Source organism: Theropithecus gelada, chromosome 13, assembly GCF_003255815.1.
Source record: "Theropithecus gelada isolate Dixy chromosome 13, Tgel_1.0, whole genome shotgun sequence".
Taxonomy (NCBI): domain Eukaryota; kingdom Metazoa; phylum Chordata; class Mammalia; order Primates; family Cercopithecidae; genus Theropithecus; species Theropithecus gelada.
The window spans coordinates 22,619,367-22,642,898 of record NC_037681.1 but is presented as its reverse complement, the minus strand read 5'-3'; the positions used below and the strand labels follow the sequence as shown (position 1 = coordinate 22,642,898).

The following is a 23,532-nucleotide window of genomic DNA, read 5'->3' as shown; positions in this document are numbered from 1 at the left end:
TGCCAAATTCCCAACACAACAAGGTGGTTCCATTTGCATCCACGCAAACCTGCGTGAGAGTCCTGTTGACGACATCGTCCCCGCTACACAGAAGACAGGGAAGGCTCTCATCCCCTTCCTTGGCAGTGGGAGTGCTACCGGCCCTCTCTAAGCCACAGTGGGAAACAAACCTGTTTCCACTTCGGTGTTAATTTTGTGAAACAATGCAATTGTGGCTTTAAGTTCACATCTAAGTTTAAGAAGAGCTAGTAAATTAGAGGATAAATTATTCATATGATGTCTTTATCTATAAATACTTCCAGGTTACAAATTGCATTTGCTGGTGTCTTTTTATGTGGTTAGTTGACATGTTGAAATCAGTGGTCTCTTACTTAGAAGTTGAGATTAAGGTTATATTTTAGGCCAGGTATGGTGGTTCATGCCTGTAATCTCAGCACTTTGGGAGGCCAAGGCGGGCAGATCACTTAATGTCAGGAGTTCAAGACCAGCCTGGCCAACATGGTGAAACCCCATCTCTACTAAAACTACAAAAATTACCTGGTTGTGGTGGTTGGCTCCTGTAATCTCAGCTACTAGGGAGGTTGAGGCAGGAGAATCGCTTGAACACAGGAGGTGGAGGTTGCAGTGAGCCAAGATCGTGCCACTGCACTCCAGCCTGGGCGACAAGAGCAAAACTCCATCTCAAAAAAATAAATAAATAATAAGTTATGTTCTAAATATTGATATTGTACAGGTGATCTACAGGAAGAACTGAGATGGGAATGTCCATGTATGGGAGGTAAACCCAAACCTTTTTAAATGCCAAAATTACATTCCAATGTTGCAAATAATTGAAGTCATCCCACAAAAACTTAACTGACCTAGACTTAAAGCAAAGCGCACATGAGTGTTTAAAAACGAGAAGGGTAATATTAAAATTGGCTATACATTCTTTTCCTGATTTCCTATTTTTTCTTTTTAAGATGTCCCCATTTATTTACTTACTATATATTTCCTTTTCCTTGTCTATATGGTCATCATTATCTTCTGAAAATGACCATTTCTTTCTTTTCTCCGAAAAACTGAAAGTGGACATATTCTAAGTCTCATCTCCACCTAGAAGCTGAGTGACTGTCTGATGAGCACATCCTAACACAAAGGCTGTGAGCAACGCAGTAAGCTAAGTGAAATCCGTTTAACTTGGTACAAAGGAAACAAGTTCCTTATTCAGCCAGGAAAGGCTAATGGGGAACCTGCTATGTACTCCATAGTGCAGGCAGCTTATTCATCTCAACCCAGCCCCTGAGCAAGGAGATCGCATGGCTGTTAGTCGGTAGAGATGAGCTACAGAAACAGGCGGAAGAGCTGGAGATGCACCTGCCAATCACAATGGGGACAGTCGGCCAGGACTGCCCTCCAGCCCAGCTGCTATGATGCACTGTCCTCTCCGGCCATTATGGATTCCAAATTTGACCACTGAAGGGCACAGAAAACATTCTTAAAGCAGTTTTCCTGTTCAGACAGTGTCGAGGCAAGGGTCCAGGAAAGTACGCAAAACCAGGCTCAGGCGTCCTTGCATGCCTTTCAGAGGCTCCTCTGAAACTGGCTCAGTTCACGAAGGATGGTTTCGCCTTCTCCTTATGGTGGTGTCTGAGGTGGGCTTTTGTCAGGCAATTGTCTGGTTCTTGCTGTTCAGTGTTACACGTCTGAGAAAGAAGCACTATCAACATATAGCTCTCATCTTTTAACCAATCTCACACGGAACTTTTAGGGTGAAAAACCAAGAGCATGACCCATTTCCACTAGTAGCTAAGCCTGCAGGTGTGATTTGGGTTACCAGACAGGCACAAGCACTGCCATTTCAGCAACACTCAGCTAAACAAAAGGTCTTCTTGACAAGAAATCTTAGAAAAGCAATGATGGCAGGAATGAATACGTGTGCCTCAGAGGCTGATACCTGCAGGAAAAGTCACCAGGAGCTGACTTCTTTCCATCTGTGTCCCACAGGGGTGGTGGGCACCACCCTGGCAAGAGAGGATGGAGGAAGACTGGCTTGGTTCTTCCTTTCCTCAGCAGTGCCCCATGGTGGAGGCACTTCTCCGAGAGAAGGAGATTTGCACGATAATTCCCGAAACCACTGAGCCAAGACTCAAAGCTACACATTCACACTCAACACACAACACACGTAGAAAGGAAGTCTGAGTGAGCCTCACAAGGAAAGCACCACACTTCTCTACTCATGGCTCACTTGCTGCCTGGGGATTCATATCAAGTACCACAGCAGTGGGATTCTTGCTTAAAGCATTCAGTGCTAAAAAACGTATTTAAACTTTTAGCCCAGCCCCGCTATTGTCAGATACAGAACCTGAACTTCAGAGAGTTTTATTCACTCAACAAACGTTCACACCAAGATTGGCTGAGATGGGTCTTGCTCACCCAGGAGTAATGACCGTCCATATAATCAATAACACTTGAAGAAACGAATAGTTATATTTTTAAATCATATTATTTCAATATTAATAATATCAAGTTTATATGCTAATTGCCTTAGTATAATCTGATTGAGGAAGTAGGGACCCAGTTCAAACAGTTAAAATCAAAGAGGTCAGTTCACAGGGAGTATCCACCAAGCGGACATTCATCCTCATCAAACTGTCCAGAAGGGAATCTCCACATGTGCTTTCACGTCTGCCTCTGTCTCTGCCTTGAAAGGATGTGGGTCTGAATTCCGAGCATTAATGATCAGAGTGCAAACCTGAGCTAGAAGAAGGCGTTGTTTGTCCGGGGTGAATGCTCCTGAATCTTTGTAGATGATTTCAAGGTGGTATGTCTGATGCAGGGGCGTTTGCCTCAGGAAGAAACTGCAAGAATTCCTTGCATTTATACTATGTGGGTGTTGAGAAAAAGCCATAAAACACACCACTGTTATCAGAGATTTTCCAGTGTAGATAGCTGTGTACTGCTATCAATAAGACCCCAAATTATAATTTGTGTTAAAAACTAAGTATATATTTTTAAGTATTACAAAATAACTCCAAACTGATACCTGTAGACTTTGCAACAAAATGAATACACTAACTCTCATTCAAGTTTTGAATCTTGATTTTTCAGGGTAATTTTAAAACCTCTCTAGCTCCACATATCTATTTTGGAATTATTTTGTTCTTTACGTGTTTGTTTTAGTAAATTCTAATTAGGGGAAATAATAATAACTGTTACGGTTGCATTTTATCGGCTGCCTTTGTGTTTCCTAGGAAATCTTGTGTTATCTTATTTCAAGTTCCACTTGCTAAGCACTCTGGCTATCATCTTATTACAGGCGGGAAGTACAGTATCTGTTAGAGGATTTATGGTAATGCTGCTGCATCTAGCTGATCATAAACAGCATGGGGAGCCCCTCAGGGTCTCTTCGTTCTCCTGACACACTTCACTGAGGCCCATTAACACTTGTCTGTTATTGCCATAGACGCACTTTAATGAGCCTCTTGGAATTAGGAGGTTTGCACCAGAAACAATGGCTTCCCTAACTGAGGCATCACCCTCTCACTTTCTGATTTTCTAGCTCATCATTTTGTTTAACAAAATAAATTCTCTCTTTGATAGTAGATTTTGAAATACTATGGATATTTCTTCTTCAAATTAGAACAGTCAATGGTTTCTAATACTGAGATAACATTGCAGAAAAACATGATAGAAAGTTAACAATTTCTACATTTCCTTTAATGAAGGTAATTTCTTTTGTTGTTGTTACAGTAAGATAAAATTGAGCTGACATTTGGAAGTGGCCTTGTCATCAGCAAACTATATTTTCTTATGAATTAAATTCTCTTATTTCCAAAGAATAACCATACAAAATATTTCTCCCATATTAAATTGTTTTCTAATTACATCAAAGTGTTAAAGGAGGCAATCATCTGAGAAATGGGCCAGTAATGGCTCAATCTAAATATTAAGTGCATTTGATTTTACCTTCAAACCTAGGACATGTATTTAAAACTCCTCAATATCTTAGGTTTCAAAGTAAATTAACTAAATGTTAAAAAGTACTTCTAGTTAGCCATTATTAGAGTTTATAACAAGGTTTCTGAGTAAAATTATTTACACATCTTCTCAAGGTGCAGTTACATATCTTGAAACGTAGCTGTTGTGAGTGTCACAGCACAGGGGAGCAAACCCTCCTTACACCCTCCTCCCTTCTCTTACTTAAGGTATTTTGTGTTGTCGCTCTATCCTTTAGAAAATGAACTCAGAGGAGAATTGGTGAATTCCTATCCAGTGGGCATCTTCGAACCCTGGTGGACGGCAGAAGAATATCAGGTCCAGGGATCACCCACCCAGCGTGGCGACAGTGCAGGTACCTCTGCCCAGCACGGGGCTCCTGGCGACAGAGTACAGGTACCTGTGCCCAGCACGGGGCTCCCGGGATTGCTGTAGGCAGCCCCTCCTCTGGTGCTTGTCCCATTTGCTGCTTTGAGTAAATACTTTCATCTTAGCTGCCTGGTACTTCATGACTTCTGGGAGGCAGTTAAAAGTTGCATTGCGCATCCTCTCCAAAGAGACAATTCCTGCCAAAAAGAGCCCTTTGCAGTTAAATTAGATGAGGCATAGCTTGTCCTCACTGCTGACGTTATATCGGGCAGGAATGATGTGAGCCTCCTTTGTGGGTGCTGAGAGAATGCCTCGGCGTGGCCAGTGGGGAGGGAAGGGTGCCCATGACCCTCACGTGGAAATGGCTGGTGTAGAATCACTGCACACAGAATCCACACTTGCAGCAGAAGGAACTGCTTAGTAAAGCACTTGGGGTCTGATTTGGAGGATTGGGGAGGGATGAGACTGGCACATACCCAGTGGCTGCTGCCTGGCAGCACATATTTTTAGGGCTGGAGGTCGACAAGACTGAAATATGGCCCAAATCTCAGATCCTGCAAAGTCTCTGGTTCTGAACGAGTGAGTGGAATGGGAACTCTGGTGTTATCTTCTCAATACTCACATTTCGAAGTACTTTTATATATGTCACTCTGATGAAGAAAAGAAGAAAATTCTGGTAAAAATGGCAATTTCTCAGCATGCTCTATAAGGAAAGCTGTGGCATGCATTTTAAGGTTCACTGTGCAATCGTGATTTGTCTGCCGACCGCCCCATTTGCCTGTCTGATAATAGAACTACTTACCACTTCACAGAAATTAGAGGCTGGGACTGTCTTCCATATGCCGCAAGCTTGTGGTGCTGCAAGCTTCGAGAGCTTTATGAACTGCTGTAATAGATCACAATTGTTCTAATCATTTTCTCGTCTATACCCTATTCGTTTTCCTGAAGAAACGCACTGCACTCGTTGCTTCAGTTTTGGGAAGGCATTATGTTTAATCGTACATTTCCCCGAGGTTAAAACAACAACAACAACGAAAAGAAAAAACAAAAGAACCTATTCACACTGAGTGTTCATGCACACTTGGCTTCAGAAGCAGTTAAAGTTTCTGAACTCTAGGTGTTTCATATGTCTAGGCTGTCTTGTTTTATCTCATCTCATTGAATTTTAGTAATAAGTTAAGGACGTTTAATGACATATTTTATAAGGGTGTAATGTTTACATGTGGCTTCATTGAATTGGATTCTGGCGTTGAGTTAGATGTTAGCATTTCAATGGGTGTGCTCAGTGTAGTTGGATATAAAGCATTCACATACCAATCTCACCGGGAATTACATGAAACCACAAGGAAAAACAGTGAGCTGGATGTGCAAGCAACAGCCATGTTCATACTTGGCTTTCAGTAGGGTTCTCAGCTGAGGCATCACCTTTGATTTTGAGAGGTGTCCGTTTTCAGGGTGGGAGAGCAAGTTGAACTTGGTTAGGGGAAAAAAGAGATCTCGAGGTTCTAGCAGCTGAAATCCTGTCCTGCTTTGCCCTGGAAACTGCCATGCTCAGTGGCATGTACACCGGGATCCCTCCAGCCAGGGCTTGGGTGAGCAAACCCTTCTGGGTGTAAGACAAGCTTAGCACCCAAAGGTCTCCAGGGGCCTCCAGATCCAATTAGATAATAAGAGCAAGACACACAACCAATGCTTGCATTTCACGTCAGTCTTTCCACTCAGTCCTCATTGTCTTCATTCAGTCCTCACCAATCATTCCTCACTTTCAGGGCTCTGGTAGCAAGGCGTAAAGGTCACCATGACAGCCACACACCGTGAAGTATGCAGACGCAGAGCCTCTGACTTCTGGGATTTGTTATCCATGTTCTTATTTTTTAAAGATTAATATTTGACTCTCAGGGGATGGTCAATATCTATTTTCTCTATATATGTCATAAGTACTTTAGTAAATGGGTGATACAATGAAATATATATAAAACAGTACCTAGAAATAAATAGATTTAGCATTATAAAATGGGAATACATTGCTATATTAATGAGAATACATCTTCACATAATAAGCTATAAAATGGCAATTTGTAAATCATTGTGTTACGTAGACCTGGTGGGCCAACATTTTTTGTAGAGCCAGATACTATTTTAGACTTTGGGGAGGGAGTGGTCTCCGTGCAACTGCTCACCACTGCCACCACTGTCTGAAATGAGCCATAGGCAACAGCGAGCAAATGACATTGCCGCCTGACAATAAAACTTTATTTACAGCATCGGTAGAGAACAGATTTGGCCTGCGAGCCTGAGTTTGTCAACCCATGGTGAAGACTTAAGTTCCCAGTTCTGAAATAGCCACAGTCACTTTTGGCAGAGAAATGGTCACTGACTCCTCCCTGGGTGAGCGCTCCCTTGCAAACTCGCAGGACAGTCTAAAGTTACCGTCCACAGACGTGCTGCTCCCAGGAAAGCCCTTCGCTGATACTTGAGCCTGGTACCCAAGGTGGAGCTAGCAGAAGCTTCCACAAAGTCTGAAAGAAGGATGAAGAGAGCAAGGTTGTCACCTCTGTGGAAATCAGAGCAGAATTCAAGAGACTCGAAAGATTTCAAGCGGAGGAAACGTTCCTAGTGTGTGTGTGCCTGTATCACCCTGTCTGACTAGAAATATCATCCTGAAAGCTGTGTGGGATGTGAAACCAAACCAAATCCAACTGGAAGGGGTGTTTCCACGCCTGGATACAGAGGGAGTTCTGTCCGTAAAACCGCACCTACGCCAAAAGAAAACATTTTCCCGCAAGGGTGAGGGATGCCGGTCAGCAGTCTGTGGGGCAGAGCCGGGCGTGGCCACGCGACAGGACCAGACCACACGACTGCTTGGGGTGGGATTCTGTTCGGCCTGTTTTCCCACATCCTCTGCAACTACAAAACAAAAACATAAACTTGTGAATTTGACACATAAAAAAAAAAAAACATAGCGAACATGGAGAATAAAATACCAAACACAAAAGAGAATGATTTCCAGTTGCAGGGGACTGTACGCCACCAGCTTGATAAAAAGGTTAATGCTGAAAAAGACCTTAACGATGCCATAGATGTTTTTAAAGGATCCTTAGGTTTGCCTCGGACTTCAAAAATCTTATTTGGCATGTGAATCTGTGTCATATGTGATTTAGCCAAAACAGAGCATTAGTTGACATTTTCCACTGAGATGACTTGCTGGAATCGGTGTATCTTTAACGTAGCATCCTACATGATAATACGTTATTACAGAACAAGCCAAAAGAGGTGATCGAGAGAGAAACAGCAGGAACACAACCTGCCGAGTGTGCTCCTACCGCACTGCCCAAGGAGCTGAGAGAGGAAAGGTTTGCTGGTCCCGTAAGTAGTTCAGCGTCCAGCAGAAATTTCCGAGAAAGTTATAGGATGTCAGACTGGAGAACAAATCCTGATTCTACCCCATCATCTGCAGAGAAGCTACTTGGCTCCTTGAACCTGAGTTTCAGCTTCCCCATCAGTAAAATGGCCATAATAATTGCTTCTTAACAGAACTGTTACAAGGATTACATGTTATAAGTATCTAAAACACTAAATTTAGTCCTTGAAACATAGAAAATGTTTTAGAATTTCCCAGAGCTGTATTGTTTTTGAAATGAGAAGTGGACAGAGGTGCCCGGTTCCCCTCCAGATGGCAGCTCCCCAGTGAAGACCACCGACTGCATCACCTGGCTCTGGGGCCTTGGGGCTGAGCATTAGAAAGGTTGGAGTGGGTTCGGCCTCTGTTATTTCTTGGAAGTAAAAACTCCTGGAAAAAGGAGAGTCGCTCTCAGGTAGCAGAGGCACAAACAGCCTGGAACACTGATTCTGTGTTTGAAGTAAAACACGCTCAGGGCTGACCAGTCTCCATGTCAGCATCTTTTATCCAGAGCACTTCAGGGCCATCTGAAGCATTCGGAGAGCTTGCGGCCCTGAAGGCGGAGTGTGGCTTATTTGTGTACCCCGCTCTCATCACATCACTTGCTATGTCTATTGTGTAGGCACCCGAAAAATGTCAGTCTCAGCAATGGGTGGGTCCATTACCTTCCCGTGTAAAGCCTTGTTTTCATTTGTTCATAATTTAGAAACAGCTGATGTGCAAGGACCTGCAGTAAGAGTTATAAAGTGTGAAAGTAAGATCCAGAACTTTCCGTATGCACCCCAACACACCTAAGGAGTGCGTTTAACTGAAGGTCAAAAGTAGCAGAAAGAATTACTTTTTATGTTCAGCTCTGACTTGGCATTTGACTGCCTAGCATGCACATGTAGTGCTCTTTTAAATGAAATACAATGCACACCCTCATCATGCAACCTTCCATCTTTTTTACTGCACACCCCTCCGACCTGAAGCCTCTGGGATGCCCGTGCTTCCTCCTCCTGTTGAGCCCACACCGTTCTGCAAAGTTACTCATAGATCTACAGGTGCCTCATAAGTCTACACACACATCCCACCGATGTGAAGTCACCTGTTTTTTTGAGTTTCTCATTTGTTGTTGTTTGTGGGTGCAAGTGAAGGGATAAAATTTAACACACATCTAAATGAAATAAATGCCTATCTTTTTAAATAAAATGCATTATAAGTGAATTATTTCAAATACCGCATCCATATGCAAAAAAAAAATATTTTCTTTTGTGCATTTGTATAACATATGTTTGAGTCAACTACTACATACCAGATGTTATATAGAAATGGAATCAGAGAATTCTGCAGAAAAGCTGTTCTTGTTGAGCCGTTTAATAAGGGTGAGGGCATAACAGCAGCCACAACAAGAGAATAGCTGGAGGAGGAGCTGCAAAGTCATGCGGACGAAACCACCCCAAAGGGGGAATCTGTGTGTTCCTGGAGAAGGCACGGAGGGCTGCAGAGTTACCTCCCAGGCTGGCTCCAAGGACAGCTTTTGACTTAGACAAGGATAGTCCAGATGTGGTACCAGCATCGGGAAAGGCCCGAGGTTTGAGAGTGGGAAGTGGGAGGGAGGGCAGGGTGGGCCTGGTGAGTTTCAGTTGAGCTCTGTAGATGGTGAGAGACTACGGGTGAGTTTGAGCAAAGAGGAGACAGGGTCTGATTTCCCAGTGTGAAGTGTGGATTGAAGGAGCTAACGCCAGTGCCTGGAGGACAGGGGGCTGTTGACAGAGTCCAGGAGAAGTTGTTGAGGGTCTCCAGGAGGACAGGGGTATCTGGTTTGAAGAAGGTGAAGGTGCATGTGGTGGGCATACAGTGCAGCAACGCTGTGCAGATCAAGGTGGGATTCGGACATCATCGCGCCCAACAGGGAAGAAGAGTGAAAGGGCTTCACAGTACAACTTTGAAAACATACACAAATTCTACACTCACCCCTCAAAACCTGGGGTTTTCATCTGTAAAACAGTAGGAGTGTTTCCCACGTCATAGGGTTGTTGAGGATTATAGACGCTATTGCTTGTAAAATCTGCAGTGCAGCGGCTGGCAAGAAGCACCAGCCCTTCAAACCAGGGCCACCCTCATTATTATTCATAAAGAACCCAAGGCACACTTGCCTCGCCATAAAAGACTAAGGCGGAAGTGACCTGATTTACATCTGTGTTATGCTTTATGGTATTCAATCGAAGTGCCTTCACTTACTATGCAGCTATGTGGAGAGTGAAGACGCACTCTGAACCGATGCAGAAAGATTTTAGGAAGATTTTGTTAAAGAAAAAAGCAAGATACAGAAGAGAAGCAAAACTATGACTTCACACACACATGTGTATTTGCTTGTATTTGCATAAAAAATCTAGGATAGACAAAAACACTAAAAAATATGTATGGGGGTTACTAAGGGAAAAGGCAGGTTGAGAGGGAAATGTTTTCATTGTTCTTGTTCATTCATTTATTAATTTGTTTCTTTATTTTTGAATGATGCAAATGTATCTCATATTCAAAAAATAAAATTTAAAAGAAACATGAAAGAATACTTTCCCATAACCAATCTAATGTATCCTCACCGGCCCTTCATTTTAGGTAGAAAGGGATTATTCATGCGATTTTACAACTAAGGAGACTGAGGATCCATAGCTTAAATGACTTGACCGAGGTCGCAGCCAGTGAATGACAGCTCTGGATTTCAATTCTGACTCTGAAACCCGTGCATTGCCACCCCCTTTCCCCTCATTACAATACACAGTTATGCTTGTGGAGTCTTATTCAGCATTTATGGCTAATATAGAGATGTATCAATCTAAATGATTGGGATCAGAGCTAAGTGACAGGAGTAGGTAAAGAAGATGGCAGTGCTGGTGGTGGAGGCTGGGAGGGAGGCCATAGGAGAGCGTTTGAAGAGGGCTTCCTGTTTCATGAGGACTTATCTGAGTGACCTGTAGACAAAACAGCCTCGCCTGTTCATGAGTTTATAACAGTGGGAGGGAAGAAGGGAAAGAGGGAAGGAGGAAGGGAGGAAAAGAGGCAGGCAGGCTAGATAATTAAGAAAGGAAATAAGGAGACGAGGAAGGAAATAAATAAAAGAAGAGGGAGAAATTCTCCTATCAGATTCTCTAGTTAACAGTGTATGCCTAATAAACACAATTACCTTTTAATAACTTCAGTTTTTCCCATAGCTCTCATAATATTTCATACATGCTCTTCTTTCTAAAATTCGCTACTTTAAAACTTGCTTCACAAAGTAGAAAAATAAAATATTTTATTATTACTTATTTACTTCTTCAATAATAAAGGTCAGAATCTCAAAGTTATTTTTAAAAAGTATTTTTGAACACAACATTCAAGAAAGAGCTATGAGGTGATAATGTGAGAAAACAGCAGCAGTTGTGGAAGACATTCTTTAGAATAATAAAGGAAAACGTAATTTTATATCCTCGTTATGTTTTATACATTAAAACAGCTATAAAGGACATATGGACAGTTGGGGAAATGTGAATATTCCCAATATTCTGTATATTTTATGATACGATTTAAATAACATTAACTTCCTTTTCTGTTGAAATTACACATCGATTATGTGGGAGAATGTGTTTTTTTTCTTAGAAGGTAAATGTTGACATATTTAAGTGTGAGCTTGCCACGATGTCTGTGAGGTTCAGGAAAATATGTGTGTGGCATGTGGATGTCTGTGGTCACCTGTGTGCACGTGTGTGTATGTGTGTGTGTGCACGTGTGTGTGTGTGTGACTGGTTCATGTACCCCACCTGTACTTGGTGTCTAACATGGACAAAGTTACCAAGTAACCTTACTGCATCCATTTCCTTAGAGACGTACTTTAGACCATCAGAGGTAGATCATAGAACTCGAAATCTCCTTTCCAACTTAAGGAAAGACGAATTGTCTCTGACTGGGGGGTCCGCGAGCTCCGCTTCTGGTGTCCCTGGAGAGCCGGCGCAGGTCCCCTTTCCAGCAGAGACTCGCCCGGGAAAGCAGCTGGCAGGCCTTCACTGCCCCTTATTTACAGGTTAGGAGGAAAGAGTCCCGCCAAATGGAGAGTTTTCTAAGCCAAAGTGTTTATTGGTGAAGCTGCAGGTGAACTGTGAGTGCCGTTCTTTCCTTCTATCACAGTGCGTTTATGTGTCCTGTGTCCGATTCATGAAAATAAACTGCTGTAGCAGGACACTCCGTTTGGGAACTCGTGTACATGGAGTGCAGTCCTACAGGCGGGGGCTACAGGGAAGCCGTCTTTGAACAGCGTCTTTGAACGTGCTCCTGAAAGCCACGTCTATCGTCTGTTGCCAGCACGGGTCTTTCTTTCACATGCCCTGAAAGCACATTGCAGAATGTCACAGGTTTATGCAGATGGTATTTCTTCTCATTCAGTCCCACACAGAAAATAAAAAGGATAGTTGGTCAACCGACAATCTGGGGTGGCTACTCTATGTGAGGCATTGTGCTAGGTCTTGAAAAGCAACCAAAAGATAAGAGCCAGTGTTGATGCCCTCGGTGGCTCGGAAGTCAGGTGTTTAGCAAACTTGGTCGGCTTGGACCCACACGGATGAAGCAGCAAAGAGATGTCGTGATGCCCACGTGTTTTGTTCATAGTCGTGCAAGCCAGCCTCATCCAAACAGGATGCGTGGAACAGGCGTTAGATAAAAACAAAATGAAACACAAATGGCAGCAGGAAATGATAAGTTCCAAGGGAAGACTTAAAAGACCTAAAAAAGCAAAGCCACAGGAAGGAAGAAATGAAGGAAAGAGGAAGAGGGTGCAAAAGACAAATAATATGGACATAACTATAAGAAAAAAACACAATGAAAAACAAAAAACAAACACCTATTCACCTACATGACCTTAAACACTCCAACAGCTTGACTGCATCACCACAATCAAATAATCTGAATTAGCCAAGTTCATTAAAAAGAGCTAAATTACGTACACTATTTTTGTTTAATATCCATAAGAAATTAAATTCATATAAATTATATGTATTCTTTTAAATTATAAAAATATGTGTATTGCTATAGGGGATGATATTGAGGTCATTTTTCGCTATATGAAACATGCATGAATAAGAATTATGAGGAAAAAAATGATTTCTCTCAATGAAAAAGAGAAGCAAGAACTTTGCTCTTTTCTGATAGACATAAAATTTATACCTGTTCCCATTTCGTCTTTGTCGCGGACCACTAACACTTTCCCGGGTGTGTCGAGGCAAAGAATCCATTCAGAACTCATGACAGCATAGGAGGTCAAAGTCCTTTTGTTTGTGTTGTTTTGTCTGTTACTTAATTGCAACTAGCGTCAGGCAACATAAATTCTATTTCAGTGATAAGTCTTCAAAATATCTTGTCACAGATTTGCAACTGATGATTTGCTCTTGCAGAAAATATGAATAAGTATAACTGAGGCAGGTAGGATAAGAGATGGCATCTTAGCTACCGGGGTGGTGATGAAGGCCCCCACCTTAGGTCTCAAACGGAGATCCTCAGAGCCCCATGTAGAAAGAAAAGCAAGGTTGGGGGTTCTAATGGAGGTGGTCCCAGAACCGTTCTTTAAACATCACTCATTTAGGGTCAGGTGGTCCTGCTGGTAGTTTCAGAAACAGGTGTACTTGGTAGGTGGGGTTTATTCTGTGGATAGACCCACTTAGCCAAGATCTTATTTCTATATTCTACCTGGAGCTCTGATCTCCATTGAAGACATAATGGGATGGTAATGAAGGCCCCCACTTCTACTTTTATCAGTGCCTGCAGTAAATTTATTTGCCACCTTTCCAAGGTCACGGGGTTACAAATCAAGGGGTTGCAGGGTGGCAAGTCAGGTTACTGTGAGCACTGATAAAAGTAGCAGTGCAAACCGCCACCTGAGAGCAAGAGAACGTTTCCGACGCCTGTAAATATGGCCATGATCTGAACTAGTTGGAATAGACTAGGCTGTTTAAAACATGAATTCAGAAATGAACTCAGAAAGCAGAACCCTGATTAAAGTTTATTCTTTGCTCATGTCACAGCTTACTGCCAGCTGGGCAGCCCCTTCAGTGCGTGGCCCTGCCCTGTGGAATCTGAGTCTTCCAGAAATTAGCGTGGCCATGAAAACTGTGCAGGACACTTTGGGCCAGACCACAGTGTTCCGTTAGTCAGAATCAGATTCAGACCCCAATCCACTGCCCAGGAAACTTGGAGGTGCAGGCATCCTGTGTGCCTAGGAAGAGGGGTGACATGGACATGAGCAGAGCCTCAGACCTGCTGCTTTCCAGGGGGTGAGTCAGGAGGGCTCAGCTGCTGTGGACCACGGGCACCGCCTGCATTCCTGCGCGACCTCCTTCTCTGTGGACTGTAGGCACCACCTGCATTCCCACCCGATGCCTTTCTCTGTGGACCCCAGACACCACCTGCATTCCCACCCAACCCCTTTCTCTGTGGACCCCAGACACCACCTGCATTCCCACCCAACCCCTTTCTCTGTGGACCCCAGACACCACCTGCATTCCCACCTGACGCCTTTCTCTGTGGACCCCAGACACCACCTACATTCCCACCCGACCTTCTCTATGGACCCCAGACACCACCTGCATTCCCACCTGACCTTCTCTGTGGACCCCAGACACCACCTGCATTCCCACCCAACCCCTTTCTCTGTGGACCCCAGGCACCACCTGCATTCCCACCCAACCCCTTTCTCTTTGGACCCCAGACACCACCTGCATTCCCACCTGACCTTCTCTGTGGACCCCAGACACCACCTGCATTCCCACCCAACCCCTTTCTCTGTGGACCCCAGATACCACCTGCATTCCCACCCAACCTTCTCTATGGACCCCAGACACCACCTACATTCCCACCTGACCTTCTCTGTGGACCCCAGACACCACCTGCATTCCCACCCGATGCCTTTCTCTATAGACCCCAGGCACCACCTGCATTCCCACCCGACGCCTTTCTCTGTGGACCAGGGGCACTGTCCACATTCCCTACCTACCCACCCCGTTTCCCGTGTTCTAACTTGGTTTTGTTGCTAATATCATCTGGCACCCAACACAGGTCTGCCTTCAAGGAGGACTTTGGTGAACTTGCTGGTCCCAGCTGAGTTTGGGGTCCAAATTCATTCGTGTTTCCTGCAGAGATGCACAGACTGACTTCTGGCCAGAAACACTGGTCTGTGAAATTGGACGTTGGCTAAGCGAGTCTATCCTGAGCATAAACGCCACCAAGTATGCCTGCTTCCGAAACTACCGGGAGGATCACCTGGCCCTAAACCAGTGTTCAAAAAACAGTTCTGGGACCACGTCCATTAGAACCCCCAACTTTGCTTTTCATTCTCCATGGAGCTCTGATCTCCATTCGAGACCTAAGGTATCAGAATTTCTAGTATAGGGCCTGTATATAAAAAATTTAATAAATACCCCACAAATTTATATGCACCTTAATGCACAGCTCCTGCCCAGAGTGACAGCACATTCACTGAGCTGATGCATCCACCTTGGAGGCTCCTGGGAGCTGGCGTCCCCAGCACCATCCTGCTCTATTGCCTCATACCCAGGGAGCAGGGTTCTTTGTCTTTGTTTCTTCATTTAATTTTGTCAACTGAGACCTGGGAAATCTAATGACACATGCTTCTCATTTCAAGTTCTTTTTATTATTTTTTACTGTTTACCATTTTACAATAGAAGGATTCAACATAGGCACAAGTGGGACTGAGCCCCAAATTCAAGCCCCATCTTCAAGCTCCCAGAGTGGCCTCGCTTATCCTGCCCATTCTTCCTCGCGCAGGCTTGGGTCACTCTGAAGCAAATCCAAGTGAGTGTGTAATTTTAGCTAGAAATAATTTATCATAAATTCCTAAAAATAATAGTTCTTTTTATAAAAACATAACCACCCATCAAACCTTACAAAAAGGTCTTGTTATCAAATATCCAAGCAGGATTCATATTTCACATATGGTCTCACAAATGTACTACTACACTTTGGTTTTTGTTTTGTTTTGTTTTGTTTGAGACGGAGTCTTGCTCCATTGCCCAGGCTGGAGGGCAGTGGCACAATCTCAGCTCACTGCAACCTCTGCCTCTGGGTTCAAGCGATTCTCATAACTCAGCCTCCCAAGTAGCTGGGACTACAGGCACGTGCCACCATGCCTGGCTAATTTTTGTATTTTTTTTTTTTTTTTTTTTTTTTAGTAGAGATGGGATTTCGCCATGTTGGGCAGGCTGGTCTCAAACTCCTGAACTCAAGTGATCCACCTGCCGTGGCCTCCCAAAGAGCTGGGATTACAGGTGTGAGCCACCGTGCCCGGCCCACTTTGTTTGTTTTTGAATTGGAATCTAATAAGATCTGCAGTGGCATCTTACTGACATGTGTCTCGAATCCTCTTTTGAGTTCTACATAGCCTTTCCTTCCTTCTCCTCCCTGCCTTACCTCTTGTGACTTATTTCTTGAATAAGTTGGGCAGAGGGTCCCCCAGTCTGTGTTTTTCTGAGGTCACTTCTTTGGTGCCATTTAACATGTTCCTCTGACCTCTGAGTTTCCTGCAAACTGGTGGTTAATGCAGAGACCTAAGCCACCGCAGCTTTGATCTTGTGGTATCTTCTTGAGAAGGTGGCATGCAATGTCTGGTTGCCTCCCATTCCGTAGCCTTACAGTTGGCAGATAGGTACCCATGTTGCCCAGGCTGTCAGCCTGACCAACCTATTAGGAAGTCTCCCCTCAACCTTCTCCCTTGTGGCTTTGGCAGTCAGTGACACCCATGGCCTAGATCCACCATTTCTCCAGGGTTACGGATCATATTCTATCATTCTTAATTTACGATTTGGAAGACTTCTCTACAGAAAACATTCCCTCATCAACCATTTGGTTTCTATTGTATAAAAATCAAAGTAAATGTTTTTCTTGCTTTACCACTTTTTCAAATAATAGTATTTTTTCTCTTCCAATGAGAAATACCAACACTAAAATATGAACAGACATGTACTGAAGCAAACATTTGGTACCTCCTGAGGTTTTGTTTTTGTTTGCAAAGCCTACATGGTCTTTCTTATGCACATACTACTCACGATGATGAAAGTCAGAACTAACATTTATTGAGTTTTGAAGATTGTCATGTGCTATGTGGGAGGCACACGTATTACCTCGTTAAACTTCTCAGCACCCCATGAGGTTGATGCTATGATCATCCTCATCTGCAGATGAGGAAACTGAGGCACAGAGAGAAGTGGATTGCCGCTCAACCATGGCCACACAGCTGTTACGTGACAGACCTGGGTGCTGTTGCACGGTGTCCAACCTGGAGCTCTGGCCCAGCATCTGAGCAAGGCTTTTGAATTCACTCACAGCCTGCTGCATGTTTATGAGGGTAAGGAGAGAAAGAAGAAAAAGTAGCAAACAGAAGAGCCCCCCAGAGGAAATGCAAGTGATCAACAATTTAATGTAAAGGTACTAGACAAGGTAATAGCACAAGCCTTTTCAAGGTCATCTGCTTGGTTAACTGGGCTGAAGGCTGCCGAAGGCTTTAATGGCCAGAAGTTGCTAATGGCCTTTCTGTCCTTTGAAGAGATCTTTAATTCTCCAGGGGTATCCAGGGGGATCCACACCCCCTCGCTAAGGCAGCTCCCAGGTTGGCATTGGCCACCTCCTAGTTGGCAATCTCAACACAGGCCTGTGGGTGAAGAGAGTGCTGGTCTGAAGGCAGCCTGCACTTGGTAGTGAGGAGCACCCCAGCATCTGGGGTGGGGCAGGAAAGCCAGGTGAGATCCCACACCACACCTGGTGTGTGTTAATTAAGGGAGTTTCCAGAGCCTTTGGTTGAGCACCTCTCACCTCCATTTAAAGCACAGCTGTGCACCTAATTGAAACATGCATTTGCAGTGTAGAGGAGGGTCTATTCAGCGTCAACACCTAAGAGTTCTGAGGACCCTGAAGAGACGATGAATACTGTACCCTTGACCCTATTTCCAAGTCAGCGATTCCCATATGGACTCAATAAGGATTGCCTAGCATGCTACCTCTCTTCCTTTTTAGCACAGGCTGAAAAGCAAGTCTGTCACCATCACCCTGACAGCCCTCTGCTTCACCAAGTATTCTCCTGGGAGTCTCCGGAGCTCTTCACATGTCCCCATGCTGGCCGATTACTACAGCAACCTGCGGATTGTGGATGTGAGATGTAGGCAGGTGGAAACTTGTCAAGGTGTTTTAGATGTCAGGTTAGACTTCTCCTCCAAATGCTGCATATGTGCTGGAACACCAATCCTGAGATGAGGTACACAACAAAATGCCCTATAGGTAAGGGTGCAAATGGCATGAGGCCCTGGAGCCCTTCAGCAGGAAATACCAACATTCCCCCACCCCATCACCCCTTCCCTGGGGCAGAGGCTCTGGGTCCGCCTGCGCTATCTGCCTGTCGGTGAAAGACACATGGCATCATGGACCGTTGCTTCTGCCTAATCCTCCATGTTGATATGAAGTTCTTTATATCCAATTTCAAGTGTGTGTGTGTGTGTACTTGAATATTTGTGCATCCATATGTGCAATGTGTGCACCCATGTCCACCTATGCATGTGTGTGTGTGTGTGTGTGTGTGTGTGTGTGCCATGGGAGGAGAGAGAGAAGCAGAGCTATGACTGAATAAAGAGCCATTGCTGATATGAACTGATATGAATTGCATTTTGATCCAAGACAGTGACCAACCCTAGCTAAGGTTTCTGCTTTTAGTCACTTAAGTGCAGAGAAGAAAGGAGCGATCTCATGGTGCGCGTTTGTGATAGGCCCCTGCAGGCTTTGTCAGGCGCAGCCCAGGAATGACAGCCCGGAACATGCAAATTACTGCTGAGGTGACTGCATGCCAAACACACTGTTTCACAGCTCCCCGGGAGTCTGCCAAACCTTTTCGTGCAGATTTTTTTCTAGGAAACAATGGCAGGGAATCAGAAGTGGGTTTTTTTTTTTTTTTCCTTCTTCTTCTTTCAAAATAAAATCTGCCTAGCGAGGGCCAAGGCATGTATAGAGTTAGTCCAATGGATATTCCTTCACAGCCCACTTGCTGCAAACACTGTGTGGTCTCAGTGTGTCTGCACATGGCCCCTGGCTGGCAGGGCTGTGTGACTGTAGACAAGCGCAGACAAAATGAGGCTTGGACCCATATGGAAGGTAAACTGAGTCTCCAGAAGGAATGTTACTAAAAAAATAGTGGAAAGGGCAAGAGATCTAGGAATGGAGAAAGGAGCCAGGAGAGAAGCTCCCTACAGAACTGAAGCCTGACCTAGGTATGAGGTCTCTCTGGTGCGAGGCCTCTGCAGAGTCTGGCTCTGTGGATCCGTTGTCTGCTGTGAAAATGTAGGGACATAAGACTGGATCTACCCTTTGAGAGGTGCTGACTGCTGCACCCAAAGGCCCAAAGACCTGCTGGTGTGATGCAATCTCAGTGTGGAAAAATATTTCTATGGCAACTGACATTTTCTTTTAAAATTAAATGAGAACAAAGCAAACCATGCATATCCTATAAAAGAAGCAGATGAATGTATAGGAAAGGAAACAATGGCAGTTTTGCTCCAGTGGAAGGCCCAGGAGGCGTGTCTCAATATTTCATCTCCTGCCTTTCCTCATATGCTCAGCACATGTATCATCTGAATTTCTCACTGGTCTCTGACATTGCCAAAAACAAAGATAAAAAGATACTACAAGTCACTGCGCTTTGTGAAAATTGTAATGAAATTAAAATAGTAACCATTGAACCTGAACTAATGGCAGCTCCCTCCCACCTCTGCTTTTCCCCTAAAAGTAACAAAAAATCTCCAGAATAATAAAGAAATTATTAAGTGGTTATTTTACAAAAGTCTAGTCCATGGACATATTAAGTTTGCTTAATTACTTGGTAAAATTATGAAGTGCCTGATACGTCCTTGTTAAACTAATGAAGCAAAGTTATGAATAATAATAATGCCTTATATCTATATACACCATTTTTACAGTGCTTTCACATGGATTATATGATTTCATTATATTTTAGAGACTGAGATAAAACTTAAAAACAAAACTAGTAATTATTCTTACAATTTTAGACAGTAGATTCACTGATCTGCTCGATTGTTTTATTTTATAAAAATATACTCTGTGCTTCTAAATGAATAATAAGCCATTCTGACTGTGACATCATCAGCATTTCAGCAGGACACTTATTTTGCCGAACCCATTGTAACATAATCAAAACTCCATTGTGCCTAAATGGGCTTGAGTGAAATCCTGAGATTTTCCCCCAAACTGATGGAAATAAATGGAAAACAAAAACAGTTTTGTTTTTTGAAGAAACCTTGACAAGGTCCAATTAAAACATGTGCGTTTTTCCTCAGACCTCCCCAATGATCCTGCTGTCTCAACAGGGCTCTCCAATGGCCGCTTTGCTCTGTTCCCAAGATGGCAGCTCTTGCTCCGCACTGGGAGGGCCCCCCCTTGTGGTATCAGGCATTCCTGGGGCCCTGGAGGCCATTGCCCCGATACAGTGTAGTCTGAGGTGCAGCAGAGAGTGCCACCTCCTTCCATCCTTCACCTTTGCCGACATAAGCACAGATATCAAAAAGCAGAAAGTCAGCCTTCTCCTCTGGTGAGGGCAAAAACACTTTAATGGCACCAATGAACTGAGCACAATAAACCTCTAACTTACATTTAATTTTTAAACTGGACTTTTTTCACATTTGCATATGAAAAAGGAATAAGCTGAGATTTAGTAAACATATTTTACATGATTTGGTCAATCAGTGCCTTGTGCTGTCTTGCCATTTGAGGATACAGCCGACAGCTACGTTGACTTTAAGACTGCACGCTCAGTTCTCTCCCCTGTTGGAGGCTGCAACCTGTGTGATTGTTTAATACAGTCACAGCTTCTCAGAGAACAGAACTCCTCAGCGGCTTTGCCTTCAGGTTGGAACTAAAAGTGCAAGAGGTCACTGGAATATAAATAGGTTTCTGATAAACAAGTAAATGTCCCTGAGTCTATGAGCTCCAATTCAATCTCCTAGCACAGCTTCCCAGCCAGGCTATTCCAAATTTTAGGTTATTCTTACAAGATTAATAGGTTTTAATATGTAGTTTACAGACTCACTTTATACTAAAGAAGAACACATTTAAGGTAATAATAGCTCTTTAAAATTTATTTATCCACCTACATACCTGTCAATTCTGCAGCAGAGAGTGCTTAGCAATTTTTGTCACTATGGGTCACTATAGGGAAGACCCTAGAATTAGATCCCATCTCCTTTTCATATGTGACGGAGTGGGGCTTAGTGAGGTGAGTCACAGGGTTGGAGTTGCACACACAGCAAATCATGGAACATGGTTTTGAACTTCCAGATGCCTGGAACCCACACTCATGACAGGAGTAAGGAGTGATGTGGATGGCTCTGTGGTGAAAGATGATGTAGACATTTAAAAAGTTGGTGTCAGTGGCTCCAGACTGCTCCGTAAGGACGTCCAGCCTCCCCCCGACACGGTGGGCATCACAATGCCTTGAGTCATCCGCAGAAAGCAACCTGGTGTCTGAGACATCCCATTTAGCATGCAATAAAGCTTGTAAATTGAAGGCAACGTATCACAGTGGGGAGACTGAGGGTTTTAAATTTAGCAAGATCTGGGTTCCGATCTTGACTCCAAGACACGCTGGTTTGAGCAAGTTTGATTTCATGAATAAATGAAGGATTGTGCTGAGAATAGCTGAGATGACATACATTGTAGTCCTGGTTTGGTGTCTGACACATAATAGACCACCAGGAAATTATAGGTATTAATAGATAGAAAAATACTTTCATCTTACATGGCTTATATTTAAAAAACAAGATTTCAAGAAGATCGTTGGCTCCCGCCTTAAGGTTCGGAAAGGCGGAGACTTTGCTCTCGTTTCCACAAGTCCCATCTGTGCTATCCAGGAACCACTTTGGATACTTTAGATATGTGGCAATTACAACACAGAAGTTTTTAAATGTACCAATTATAACAATTCAGTCCAACACTTTTAGGAGAAAAGCTTTTCTGTGGTAACTTCTATGAATTTAACTGTAGCATTGACTGATTGATTGATTGAGATGGAGTTTTGCTCTCGTCGCCCAGGCTGGAGCGCAATGGCACCATCTTGGCTCACTGCAACCTCTGCCTCCCAGGTTCAAGCGATTCTCCTGACTCAGCCTCCCGAGTAGCTGGGATTACAGGCATGTGCCACCACGCCCGGCTAATTTTGTGTTTTTAGTAGAGATGAGGTCTTTCCATGTTGGTCTTGAACTCCCGACCTCAGGTGATTCACCCGCCTCAGCCTCCCAAATTGTTGGGATTACAGGCATGAGCCACTGCACCCGGCCACATTTATTTTTTTAACTTTTAATTTCAGGGGTACATGTGCAGGTTTGTTCCATAGGTAAACTTGTGTCATGGGGGTTTGTTGTACAGATTATTTCACCACACAGGCATGTGTTCATGTATTCTCTTCATTCAAGTCCCACTTATAAGTGAGAACATGCAGTATTTGGTTTTCTGTTCTTGCATTAGTTTGCTAAGGATATAGCCTCCAGCTCCATCCATGTTTCTGCAAAGAACATGATCTTTCTTTTTTATGGCTGCATAGTATTCCATGATGTATGTGTACCACGTTTTCTTTATCTAGTCTACTACTGATGGGCATTTAGGTTGATTCCATGTCTTTGCTGTTGTGAACAGTGCTGCTGCAATGAATAGACTCTAGTATCTGTTCTTTATTCAGTCAATGCCTCATTAATTTTAGGTGTCGCCACAGGTTAGTTTTAAGTTTACTAGCTATTGAGTTACTAAATCTTCATTAATCTCAGTATCATGTAAGTAAAGTCGCTCACCCAACAGATGGTGAGTGGGTTTCAAACCCTGGGACTAAGAAACCTATGAGTTAGGAAGGTTTCTTCTTCCTCCCAGCCTTATTAGGCATCAGCCCTCCCAGTGCAAACATGGGTAAAGAGCAGGGACGTAAACCTCAGGTGGAAGAGTCACCAATCTTCAAAACGCCCACTGAGCTCCTTAGGAGGACAAAACATTTATAGTCGACTAAGGCTCCAGAGCCAGCCCCTTGGGCAGCACCGCCCGCCACTTCTGCACTTGCCCTCCCATCTGGCCCTGTCCCTCCCTGGCACTAGTCCACCAGCACCCTCATCGGACACTTCTCAGCACTTCAAACACGCTGCACCCGGGGGTTCCTCCATGTTCGTTCTGCTGTTCCCTCCCTCCCCCGCCCCCCGCCCCTGCAGGCGCCACCCAGATGCCGGCTGCTGGTGAGCCCACCACGCTCTCTCACGGAAGCCCACTCGGAGAGTCTTCCTCTCCTCTCTGCACGCTGGTCTCCAGTCAGCTGGCTTGCTGGAATACAAACTCAGTGTAAACTGAACTCACTAGCATCACTAGTTGAGCTTCTAATTTCCAAATCCAGTCAACATTTTAAAATTAATTTGGATGGGCTTCCAAACCACACCTGACACCATCCATCCCTGAGTAAAGGTTTTCCTCTTCCTCACTCTCTAGCCCACCCCCAGCCCCTGCCTTCCTCCTCTCCCCGCATGAGCCCCTGCACCCCTGCGTGAGCCCTCCCGGGATTCTCATCCAGTCTCAGGTCTGAACAGCCGCCTGCGTGTGAGGAGAGGGACTCTCAGGTCTGAACGCCGCCGGCGTGTGAGGAGAGGGACTCTCAGGTCTGAACGCCGCCGGCGTGTGAGGAGAGGGACTCTCAGGTCTGAACGCCGCCGGCCTGTGAGGAGAGGGACTCTGGCCCAGCA

At 44.2% G+C, this 23,532-nt stretch overlaps 1 protein-coding gene across 10 annotated transcripts in view; it reads left to right on the top strand.

Moving 5' to 3' along the window:
* Nucleotides 1-23,532, top strand: part of MYT1L (myelin transcription factor 1 like) — a 526,890-nt gene that overhangs the window by 151,074 nt on the left and 352,284 nt on the right. For all 10 annotated transcript variants that reach the window (XM_025354739.1, XM_025354742.1, XM_025354744.1 and 7 more), the window contains one exon: nt 4,217-4,333. The gene's annotated coding sequence lies outside the window, so the exon portion shown is untranslated. The remainder of the gene's footprint in view (nt 1-4,216; nt 4,334-23,532) is intronic.